Raw genomic sequence first — 12,706 nt, 5'->3', positions numbered from 1 at the left:
CCCACAAATATATACAATTATTTTTCAATTAAAATAAAAAATAATAAAGTGACAAAAAGTGCAAAAACTTTCACAGGTATTCAATAAATACTTTTTGTATACCTATGAGCTAAATGAATACACCAGTCCCCAGGTGTCTATACTAGGGGGCTCCATTCCCTCTCTCGCGAATCACCTGCTCTTGTCAAGGTCACCAACGACCTCTACCTTGCTAAACCTAACGGTCAAGTCTCCATCCTCTTCTTTGTTGCTGTCTAGCCTCTGACTCAGTCCATCGTTCCCCGGGCAACACTTGCTTCCCCTGGCTTCCAGCCGCCACTCTCCCCTGGTTTTCCTCCTACCTCTTTGGACCTGTCACTCTGGGTTTCCCATCGTCCCAGGCTCCAGACTGCACCCACCTCGCCCCCAGGTCCAACAGACAGCTTCCACTCCACACCGGCAGCCTGCGATCCAGAAGTCCCCAAACCGCCTCCTCCCAAAGGCACCATCCTCCCAGCTGCTCCTCGGCCAAAGGCCTGGGCCCTGGCCCTGCCCTTTCTCACACACCCCACAGCCAGGCCAGGCAGCAAATCCTGACGGCTCCACCTTAAAACTATGTCCTGAACCCGACCCCTCCTGCCACGCCCTCTGTCACCACCCCAGCCACCGTCCGGTCACCCTGGCAGCTGCAGTGACCGGAGTGACCTTTCTCAATAGGGAGGCTCTGTCTCGAGCCGTCCCGGGGCTCGCCGTCCCAGCGGCTTCCCAGGCCCACGTGCTCAGGTCGGGCTACTCACAACCTCGCTTCCTGCCCCTCCCTCATCCCTGCGGCTGCAGCGACCCCCGGCAGCGCCCGGAAGACCTTGGGCCGCCGCACGTGCTGCTGGCCCGGCCCCAGGAACCCCGGGACCCTCCCTGAGTGCCTTCAAGACTTCCTCCTGGGGGCACCTGCGCCCCGACCGCGCTCCGGACCGGAGCTGACCTGCGGCTCACCTGGGCGAGCTCCGGGGTCCACCGCCCCTCGCCGTCTCCCGCGCTCCGCCCCTCGGTGGCCTCCCTCCCCAGTCTTTGGTGCCTCCCTGCCCTACTCCCGCCCCGCGGTCCCCTTCGTCCCTCCGGCCTCGTCTCCCACCGGTCCCCGGTGCCCCCACCTTTGCAGGCCGGCGACAGGGGGCAGGCTGGGCTGCGCATGCGCACAGCAGGCTGGCGCCGCCCCCGCCCCGCCCCAGGGAGCTCGTGCGGATCCAGGAGGCCCAAGCTAGGCCAGGAGGCCGCCGAGACCCTAGGGGCCGGCGGAGACACGCCTGCAGGAGGTCAGTGCAGGGCGGCGCGGAGGCTGGACAAGGAGCCCGCGGGACGAGGCGACAGGGGAGGAGCAGCTCGGCGTCCTGCCCGGCTGCAGCGGCGCCTGCCGGAGACCAGGACCCCTGGCAGTTCCCCAGTCTTCTGTGTAATTGAACGATTGTTTGTTTGTTTATCTTTCTTTCGGCAATGGAGGTGAAGGGTGGAGGAGGGCTCGGTGACTTGATTGGCTTTTGTCAGCTTCCAAGAGTCATTCCATTGTCCAAATATGTAGTGAGTTACTACCTACTTCGCTTCCTCCTTGAGCAAACAGCTGGATCACACAAATTCAGGACAGAGGACTTCAAATGTTGGGGTCATTTTCCTCTGAAACCGTATTTCAAATGATGGTGAGTTGGTTCCCAGTCTAGCCCATCAAACCTCTAACCCGATGACGAATGCCCCCTGCCCTCCTGTGCGCTTGCCCTGCACATCTGCTGGCGCTCAGATCCTTCCAGGGGCTCGGGGCTCACTTGGCTCCACATGTCCGCGTTCCCTTAAAATCTGGCCTCTTTCCTTTGATTTGGGCTTACCACGAGCACTGCTTTTGCTAGAATGGAAATTGCTTGTGGGCATGCCAGTGGACCAGAAAGGGAAGTGATCTGACAACTTTTGGGCAAAAACATGTTACGTTAACATTTTTTTCTTGACTCTAATCTTAACCACTTCCCACAATTTGGCTGGAAATTCAGCCCACGTTGAGGCCCCTCTCACTCCTGTAGGTTGTAACAGCACTTCAGGGACTTACGGAATACAAGAAAATTGGGGAGAGTCTCACAACGGGCTGCTGTTTTTTCCTTAACATATAATATGGTATGTACTTTGTATCAGACACTTTAAAGACTTCATGTGTATTAATCAATTTATATCATCCCCACCACCTGATGAAATAGGTACTGTTATCCCCACTTTACAGATGGGGAAACTGAGGCCCAAGGTGGTCAAGTAACTGCTCAAAACACAAAGCTGTTGACTGGGATTTAAACCTAAGTGCTTTGGCTCCAGAGACAGGGGTCTGAATCCCCACATACAGCACCTGTCCTTAAAGTGTTATGTTCCATTGCTTTTGTGTTTTCATACTGACCATCATGTATTAATCCTTTACCTTCAGTCAGATACTTGGGGAGGGGGACACTGGGCCCCTTATTGCAACTTTCTGTGGTTCACAGGCCCTGTATGTAGCCCTCCACCACCCACAGGTTCTGCCACTTCTGGGCATTGTATTCCATCAAGATCGGGGGCCCACCACCCATAGCCATCCACACACTACCCCTGGACCCCATCCCTTCTCCCAGGCTTGGAAGAGCCAACTCTCCCTGACCATTGTCAGGCCTCTTCCTCTTATTGAAGCACAACTGCCATCCTTTCCATCTTTCAAGCAACTGCAGCTTAATTTCTTGATGGCCTTGCCCCTCTGAGACAAAGGCTGTTCCCTTTCCCCAGACTGTTTTTTTTCCTACTCCTTCCATAGTAAATTCCCTTGTCTTATCAGTCTCAACTCAACTGTTACTTCCTCAGGGAAGCTTTCTCTGATCCTCCTCCCAACTAGGTGAGATGCCCTGTCCCTAGTACAGGCTCCTGTAGCACCATGGCAGTTATCCCAGTTGAGGTTCCAAATATATGTCTGCGTATTTGATTAAAGATTCTCTCCTCCACCACGCTGTGAAGGTGACTTCTTGAGATTTGTTTTGTTTTGTTTGCTCCCTGTGATATTCCCAGCTCTCAGGGTCCCTGATAGTAGATGCTTGATTAGTAAATACACATTAAATAAATGAATGAACAACCTCACAGAAAAAGCAGCCTAAAACTCGGAGGATAATAGCTTGGCTATCTTTACTAAAATTTAAAAGGCAAATGACCTTTTCTTTCTTCTTCCCGTGAGTCTGGCCTAGCTGTACAAAACAAATAAAAAATAAGTAAACAAGCAAGGAAGACTCACCCTATTCACAGAGATTTTCCTGGGACAACCGGGGAGGTGAAAGAAGAATCTACGCGCACATACATTGGAAGGTGGTATTGCCTACTTGCTTTAGTGAAATTCGGACATGCCAAACTTTACCTCTGGAAAGAGAATCAGTCTCCCCTCCACCCAGAGTTTTACATCCTCTTGGGATTTCTCACTTTACTGATTATCCTACTGCCCCTCAGGGAGGGACTGTCCTCTGTAAGCCTCTGCTGCAAATATAAACATGGACATAAACACCTAGGGATGGGCAGCACCAAGAATGACCCATGAGTTGTAACTGTAACCTCCGTGAGCCGTCGGTGCAGCTACATGCAGTATGTAGCCACAGCTTCTTCCGCCCCTGCTATGCACGGCAACAACGCACACAGCACATGCTTAAGAAATAAAATTGACGTGAATAACCAACTGTGAACAGTGGCAGACAGGAAAATGGGGGTTGTGGGTGTTTGGTGCCCTGTGGTGAGGAAAGCAAGGTTGTGAGGACGAGCCTGCATCAGAGGGCAGTCTGGGGCCACAAGAACAACACACTGTCTTTCGATGGTTGGGTGGGGGACGTGGGGGAGCCAGAGCCCATATTCTTAATGTCCAAGAGTTCTGTTCTTTTCTATGTTTATACCATCCAATTTGTTGTTTGGTTTGGTGGATGCAACACATTTTATTTTTTAAAAGATATTAAATGAAAGAATGACAATGTGTCCCCACTGCCCCATTGGAGGAGAATTTCCCAAGTGGTTCTTTTTGTTTCCACCTACATCAGCAGATGTGGTTCTCCCTTCATGCTTCCCATGGTTTGAATGTGATCCCTCCAAAATTCATGTTGAAACTTAATCCCTGTTGTGGTGGTATTAAGAGGTAGGGCCTTTGGGGAAGTGATGAAGCCATGAGCACTGTGCCCTTGTAAATGGATTAATGCCCTTGTACAAGAGGCTTCAGAGAGAGTTCACCTCTCTAGCGCTTTTCCCTCTGCCCTGTGAGGACACAGCAAGGCCCCATCTTCGAAGCAGAGAGTAGCCCTCACTAGACACTGATGCCAGTGCCTTGATCTGGGGCTCCTCAATCCCCAGAACTGTAAGAAATAAATTTCTGTTCTTTGTAAGTTACTCAGTCTGTATTTTGTTACAGCAGCACAAATGGACTAAGACAATGCCCCCATCGATCTCTAATGAGGTATTCAGGTTCTCCACACTTACTAGTGTTTGCCATTGGATGGGAAGTTGTCCGTGGTCATTGGGTGGCAGCAGGAGGGAGCTGAGTGAGGAAGGTCCATGTTTAGCACGTCTCACTTGAGACCTTTCTGCCCTGGTGCTCAGTCTCCATGATGTTTCAAGGATAAGAATCAAAGTCCCAACAGGTTCCAAATGCTGATTCTTTCTCTCAAGGGAAACCTGTGTAGTTTTAGGGGATTCTTTTAATCATAGCTCCTTGACATAGTCTACTCAGTTTCTGCATCTTGGTGGGTTTGAGTCTTTCCCAGCCAAGGGCATCTCTCCTGGCAGAAAGCCAGTGGGACAGAATCCTTTCCAAGGAAACTAACCACCAACTCCCCTTCCCATGGACCACATGAAGCTCGTAGAAACCATGCCCGAATCCTTTCCCTGCCAAACTCTACAAACGGAGGTGTTCCAAGCACAACCCAAACTCTCTTTGATCTGCTCCCTCGGGCCATTGAGCCGTGTCTTCTCACCTGTGGCTTTTTCAGATACATACTGGATCCCACTCCCTGAGGCCCTCCAGCTCCAGGAATGCAGGTCAAGCTCTCTGGGGGGCTTTCTGACGCCCTCCTCGCTTGTCCTGAGGTGAGGGGAAAAGCTCCACTGTCCTCACTCACGAGCGACAGGAAACACACCTGCATTTTAACAACAGAGAATTTTTCCTTTATATGTCTCAGGTGGGTGAGGGGATCATAATGGCACAACAGCAGCAACAGCCACTGAGCTCTTCCTAAGTGCCAGGTACTGTTCTCAGCAGTTTCCATGGATTATTTTATTCTTTAATCCTCATGATGATCCTGTGGGGTGGAGGCTTTGGTGGTCTTCATTTTACAGATGAGGAAACGGAAGCATGGACAGCTGAACAAATCTGCCGTGGTCGCAAAGCTGGTAAGGGCAGAGTCAGGATTTGGACCCAGGCCTCCTGAGGCTGGACTGCTAACCACTGCGGGTGGGCCAGCACCTCTTCCTGTCTTTAAAAGGTGGGGATGTTGTCCCCTCTTTTGTTCTAAGCCTTCTGAACCTAAGCCGACATTGAGACAATCAGAAACATTGCATTTAGTATCTTGATACGTGAATATACATATATACACACATAGTGTATGAGTGGTTTTTTTTTCCTTTTGCTCCCTGAATTGCCCCTATTTTTCCCTACTTTCTTTTCTCTGTTTTGGTCTTTCTTATTGGAATATCTGACAGTCCTTGACTATTCATAACCAAGACTCCAAACAATGGATAGGATGATCTGTGTATTGGGATGGAGGGAGGTATCAACTGTTTGGCTCCACTGTTGGGCAAGGAGAGAGATAGTTCATTGGAGGACACGAAAATGTCAGTCTTTGAGGCTTTCAGGTCTTTTAAAGAAGAATCATATAATATCCTGTTGGTGGAGGGTATTTGCCTGTTTTCGTGACTGAGTTGTGGAAGAGGGCTTGGGGTTGGGTAGGAGGTCTTTAATACTTAGAATGTAGACTTTCTCTGAGTCCTCTTTTTTAGTACAGCATCTCTCCCTCACTCTGCTCTGCTTGGTGTCCCCAAGTTGTCCCCAAGTCTAGTGCAATTTTTCCAAAGCAGAAACCTTTTGCTTTGTGTAAGCATCTGGGGAGAGAAGCCAGAGGAGGGGAAGGGAGGGAGGAGCAGGGAGCAGAACTTTGGAAAAAGCTGTCCAGCTCCAAATACCACATCCTATTGATATTTTTGAAGGGATCAAGTTAAATTTATAAATTAAGGAGAATTAACAGATTTATGATATTGTGCTTTCCTATTATAAAATAGTATACTCCTTTTCATTTATTCAAGTCATCTTTTAAATCTCTCCAGGTTAGTTCTAAACTTTTTCTTCATATAGATTTTGCACATTTCTTGTTTAATTATTCCTAAGTATTTTATAATTAAAAATAGGTTATTGAAGTTAACCAAAATATTTGGTTAACTCATTTGAAAAAGTCATCTTTACATGAAGAATCGAACAGAACAAATGACAAGACATTGGGAGGTCAGAAGCTAAGAAACATAAAAAGTCCAATATTCTTCAGATTAACTGGGTAGATTTGGCCACCTCTAGCTTAATCTCATCCATCCATGGAGGCATCCCTCCACTCAATCGACTCATTCATTTATCAATTATGTGCCAAACACTGGCGAGGCCTTCAATGAGAGCACTATATGAGAACTGATAATAGTAACAAGAATGACCATGCATGGATAAAATAATAAAATTCTGCCATCAGACTACACCGTTTTTATCTTTTCTTCTTAGTCTCTCCCTAAAATTTTAAACACTGAAATTTCGCTTTTGCGTTTTCTCCCCTCCTTTCTAATAGCTCTACTGGGTACCTATTGTAAAAGTTAACATTCTCCCTAGGAGCACAAAGCATTTTTTAATAACCTTCCACCAGAGTCTTCAACAAGTTTAGTGTGAGCTGGTGAGAGGTCAAGACAGAAGACTGACATTGAGATGAAACTAGTGGGTCGGCACCACCCCTAATCGCCACACTTCACTAGGCTAGTGGGAACAGAAACACCCTTAAGAAACAAACAGAAAAGATGCTTATGGTTTTAGTTTACTTCAGCAGACATTTGTCCATTTTATTACATAGTTAATATATACTTATTTTTTTAACCTATCTGATCACTTACTCCCCCCAGTTTGTGATAATCAGCGGTGTGCACAGAGCAGTGTATTGTGGCAGTGGTCTGTGGGACGTAGGAGCACGGAATTAAGGAGCCAAGTCTTCACCAGTTCTGTCTTAGCATCTTGAACCTCAGACTCTTATCTTTAAGTTGGGACTGACAGTGCTCATTCTCACTGTACTGTGAGGATTAAAGACATAGGGTATGAAGAGTGTTTAACATAGTGCCGGGCATGTAGTAACACCCAGTAGGCAGGTGCCGTTCATTTACTACTTTTCAGGGCTAATTTATGAAATTACTGTATAGATTTCACTTTGAAAGAATATCTGAGTTGTTATTACCACCTATGGGCCCCCTCATCTTTGTACTGTTTCATCAATCTCCTTGAAAAAGAGTACGTTGACCCTCTTGGAAAGGTATGAAATTAATATTAATAAGATTTTAAATGTTATGGTACAGCAAACAGGTGTGATTCTGGAACCAGCAGCATCAGCAGTACCAGGAAGCTTGTTAGAAACCCGAGAACTCTCAATCAGAATTTGCATGTTAAGATCGCTGGGTGATTCCTATGTACTTTAAAATTTGGGAGGTACTGCCCTTATGTACCTAGCAGTGGTTGGGAAGTTATTACAAACAGCTACTGCAACCAGGGTGGGTGGGTGTAACATGATATTACATAAGTCATACATCCTTATTCTTGCCCAACGGAAAATTTATCTGTTTTCAGCTGAAATCAAAACCCACGAATTATACTTCCCATCAAAAAGAGCAAATAAAATGCCCAACCTTTATTTCATGCAGAATGCTGATCTGCAGAGCACACAGTGTTGAAGTGAGGGGGAAAGCTGAGTACTAAGCAAACTGAGGCACCTTTCCCTGAATATTAAGTAATCGGTGCCCGACATTTGTAAGTTTCCTTGGAAATATAATTGATAATATCTCCAATTACAAGATCTATGAATTTTTTTTCAATAGTCTGTACCATTTTGCATTTTTTTCCAACTCTAGGTGAGAGTTCCTCCCCTGCACGTGGTGGTGTCAGTATTTTTAAAGGCTAAGAGGTGTATGGTGGTATCTCATTGTGATTTTAATTTGCATGTCTCTAATAAATAACAATGTCGAGTATCTTTTTGTGCAATTATTTGCTATCCATATCTGTTTAGTGAAGTGTCTGTTCAAATATTTTGCCTATTTTTTAATTGGGTAGGTTGTTTTGTTTTCTTGTTATTGAATTGTGAGAATACATGTTTTGCAATTTTTTTTTCTATCTGTGGCTTGTGTTTCCATTTTCTTATGAGTATCTCTCAGAAAGCAAATGTTTTAACATTTTGATGAAGTCCAATTTATCAATTTTTTCTTTTATGACTTGTGATTTTTGTGTCATAACTTTTGCCTAAACCAAAATCACAAAGATCTTCTTTTATGTTTTCTTCTACACTGTATAATATGGTAGCCACCAGCCAAATGTGGCTACTTAAATTTAAGTCAATTAAAATTTGATTCAATAAAATTAAAAATTCAGTTCCTTAGTCACATTAGTCACATTTTAAGTGCTCTATAGCCTCAAGTGGCTAGTGGCTGCTGTATTGAGTAGCAGAGAATTATAAAACATTTCCATCATTACAGAAAGTTCTGTTGGAAAATGTTGCTATTGAAGTTTAATAGTTTTTGTTTTTACATTCAGTTCTGGGATCCATTTTGACCTAGCAAACTCACTCCTGAGTATTTCAAAAGAAATGGAAACTTACATCCACAAAAACACCTGAATGCTAATATTTACAGCAGTTGTATTCTTAATTGCCCAAACCTGGAAATAACCTAAATCTCCATCAACTGTGGGTGAATAAACAGATTGTGGTACAGCCCTGCAATAAAAAGGAATGAATGGATGAATAACATATGCGGCAATATGGATACATTTCAAAAGCATTGTGTTAAGTGAAAAAGTCAGACTCAACAGGTGACATACTGTTTGATTCTATTTATGTCACATTCTGGAAAAGGCAAAACTATAGGCATAAAAATCATATCAGTTACCAGGGGGTACAGGGGGTCTTAAGGGATTGACTATAAAGGGACATGAGAAAATTTGGGGGGAGGAGATAGAAATATTCAATATCTTCAGTGTGGTGGGGGTTACATTACTACAAATATTTGTCAAAACTCATAAAACTGTTCACCTAAAAAAGGTGAATTTTACTATATATGAATTATACCTCAATAAACCTGATTTTTTTTTAAAAAAAAAAGCTATGACTAGTCTATAAGCAAAGAATGAAGATACAGGATACAGTTGCATTAGTTATCTATTGCTGTGTAATAAATTATGCCATCACTTGGCAGCTGAAAACAACAAACATTTAACGTTTATTATCTCGTAGTTTCTTTAGGTCAGGAATTTGGGGACAGCTTAGCCGGGTGGTTCTGGCTGAGGATTTCTCATGAGGTTGCAGCCAAGAGAACAGTGGAGCTGCTGTCATCTGAAGGCTTGACCGGGGCTGGCAGATCTGCAAGCTGCGCTGTTCCCATATTCCTGACCTGCAGAAACTGTAGATAAGAAATGTTGTTTTAAGCTGGTAAGTTCTGGGGTAATTCATTACACAGCGGTAGGCAAGTAACACATATCCCAGTGGCAGGGAGAAAATGGGAAGGGCCCAAATCAACAGAAACAACTTAGTGCCTGTAGAGATTTGGTAGAAAAGGAGCCCTCTCACCTCTGACAAGGTGCTCAGCTAGGCAAGGTTCAAGAGGGGATTCCCTGATGTTTTTGGAAACGGAGGAGGAGAACTAGGCATAGGATGAGAAAAAAGCAGTGTACACTCTTGTGACTGTCCATTTGTCCAGGCCTCACTCCGTCCATACCCCTGTGAACTTGCTTGTGTACCCCAGGACGGATACATGTGGGTGAAGGCTCCGCCAAGAGAGGAGGACCTGTGACCTGGCAGGGGGGTGGAGAGGGGCTCACAAGAAGAGCGAGCAAGGACCACAGGGCCCCTGAGAGCGAGTTCATCCTAAGGGAAGAAGCTGGGAAGCATGTTGAGCAGGACTCAACACCAGGTCCAAGGTTTGGAGAGGAGCAGTGGGTATGGATAGAGCACAGTGCTCATGACCCGATCCTGCCCCAGCTAGACCCCTTGACAACATACGAGCTCTAAAGAGGAACGGGCTTATGTGAAATTAATGCATTTGGCTCATTAAACTCTGATGCCTGGAGTCTAAGGATCTCTCCTGGGGTCTGTAAGAATGTAAGCCAAGAAGAACGGGAGTCACAAGTCATTACCAATCACCCAGGAGAAATGATGTGTGGGCAATGGCCCAAGAAGAATGTCAAGGAATGACCAGGTAGGGATGAGTCATCTTGCTGAGATGGGCAGTGGCATAAAGGGTGGCCCAAACCTGGGATACTGTAGTTGTGCAGCTGTGGGCTATTTGATTAACACAATAAGTATCTGAGTGGTAAAGTAACGTTATTTATACCCTCAGCTGGTGAGATCTGGGGACATTTTGATTATAAAGGAACAGCAGTCTGAATCTTAATTGCAAGCAGCAGAAACTAACACTGACTGGTTTAATTAGGAAAATTAATTTATTAAAAAATAGCAGGCTGGGTGTGGTAGGTCACCTCTGTAATCCCAGCAATTTGGGAGTCCGAGGTGGGAGGATCGCTTGAGGCCAGGAGTTCAGGACCAGCCTGGGCAACAGTGAGACCCCATCTCTACAAAATATTTTAAAAAATAGGTGGGCATGATGGTGCACACATGTGCTCCCAGCTACTCAGGAGGCTGAGGAAGGAGGATTGGTTGAGCCCAGGAGTTTGAGGTTACAGTGAGCTATGATGATGCCAGTGTACTCTAGCCCCAGCAACAGTGCGAGACCCTGTCTCAAAACGAAACAAAACAAAAACTCTCGATAGCAACTCTATTCATAACACCCCCTCCCCTCCTCCCCGCCATGGAAACAACTCAAATGTTTGAGTGAAGACGTGAATAGAGAAACAAACTACAGTACATCTATACAACATAATACTATTCAATAAAAAGGAAAGGACTATTGATACATGAAACAACTCGGATGAATCTCAAAGACATTATGCTGAGTAAAAGACATCAGACACAAAAGGCTACTTACAATATAATTACCTTTATGTAACATTCTAGAAAAGACAAAACTTTAGGAATGAAGGCCAGATCAGTAGTTGCCAGAGGTTAAAAGTGGGGAAGGGTGTGGCTATAGATAGCGGGTGACGAAAACTGTCCGTATCCTGGTTGTGGTGGTGGTTATACAAATTTATGCATGTGTCAAAATCACAGAACTGTACGCTAAAACAAAACAAAACAGAAACGTGACTCGATTGTGGTGATGGATGGAAGAGTTTCATAAATTTATTTAAACTCATTAAATTGTTCAACTACAATGTGTGAATTTTATGGTGAGTAAATGAAACCAGGAGGAGCAGGGGATGGGGAGTTAGGGAATGGGTCAAGAGGGTTATTATGCTATTTCTTCTACTTTTGCCTATGTTTGAAAATGTTCACATTCAAATGTTAACAACAACAAAAGGAGACCAGGTATCTCACAGAATCACTGGGACCAGTCTGGGATCTCCGGCCAGGAGCAATGCTCAAAATCCCACTGCAGGGCTGCCGCAGAAAGAACTCCTCTATAGCCACCACCCGGAACCAGACATGTGCTTGGACCACGGATGCTGCTCACTCTGGATATGGAGGCGACCCCAGACTCCTCTCTCTGCTGACCAAGAAGTGGAACTTCCGCATCCTCTGCCATGGTCAGAGAGTTCTTTCTAGTCCCTTCTTTTCATCACTAGTTCTCTTTTCAAAGTCCAGGGCAGGTGCCTCTGTTTGGCAGGACCTCAGTCCTGTGGCTCAGCGACTATCTTGCATTTTCACCTTCTAGAGTGGAAGGCTGCTTCTGCCTCCCACTAAAACTCATAAGGTGGGAGAATTCCCCAAACAGGACAGAGGTGCAGGCTCCTAGCAGCAGAAAAGAAAGACGATGCCCATTGTTAATGGCAAGCACCACTGCCCTTAAAGTGTTGCTTTAAATTGCCCTCTTTTGGTCTGGAAATGCTTTGTTTTACAGTAGTACGCCCACACATTTTCCAAAACGTGAAGACAGGAGACAGGGTATCCACTTACCTGTGTATGTCTTCTTCCACATACTCTCCTACAGTTTCTAGACAGATCTTACGCACCCCAACCCTGTTAGCATTTTCTGCTGCAGTGTATTTCATAACAAGCTTTTTCTCTTTCTGCCTCCTTAGCCAATAAAGGTCCAAGGCAATGAGGAGTCTAAAAACTTTTTGACACATAAAGATGGCTTTGAATCACACATCACATCGTTACAATACACCCAGACCAAGGTGAGTAGAAGGCAAGTTTACAAGTATCTGCTTACTTTGATGTATTTGTCCACAGGCAAAACCCTGTGGTGGCGGAAGGGCATCCTTCATTGCCTTGCATTTGACAGAATGCCAAGGCGGCACCTATGCAGTTCATTTCCTGCACGGCAATTGGCTATCATGCTTCATTTAAGCTGTCAATATATCATTGCAGGAGAG

The 12,706-nt window shown here is 45.4% G+C and overlaps 1 protein-coding gene across 2 annotated transcripts in view; it reads right to left on the bottom strand.

The window, feature by feature from the left end:
• The window catches only part of SIRT5 (sirtuin 5), a 42,272-nt gene extending 41,081 nt beyond the window's left edge, over positions 1-1,191 (bottom strand). For both annotated transcript variants that reach the window (XM_012653169.1, XM_012653168.1), the window contains exon 1: positions 1,131-1,191. The gene's annotated coding sequence lies outside the window, so the exon portion shown is untranslated. The remainder of the gene's footprint in view (positions 1-1,130) is intronic.
• Between the last annotated feature and the right edge of the window lie 11,515 nt (positions 1,192-12,706).

This window comes from Propithecus coquereli, unplaced genomic scaffold (genome assembly GCF_000956105.1).
Source record: "Propithecus coquereli isolate 6110/MARCELLA unplaced genomic scaffold, Pcoq_1.0 Scaffold416, whole genome shotgun sequence".
In the NCBI taxonomy this organism is placed as follows: Eukaryota; Metazoa; Chordata; class Mammalia; order Primates; family Indriidae; genus Propithecus; species Propithecus coquereli.
This window is presented reverse-complemented; position numbering and strand designations above follow the sequence as displayed.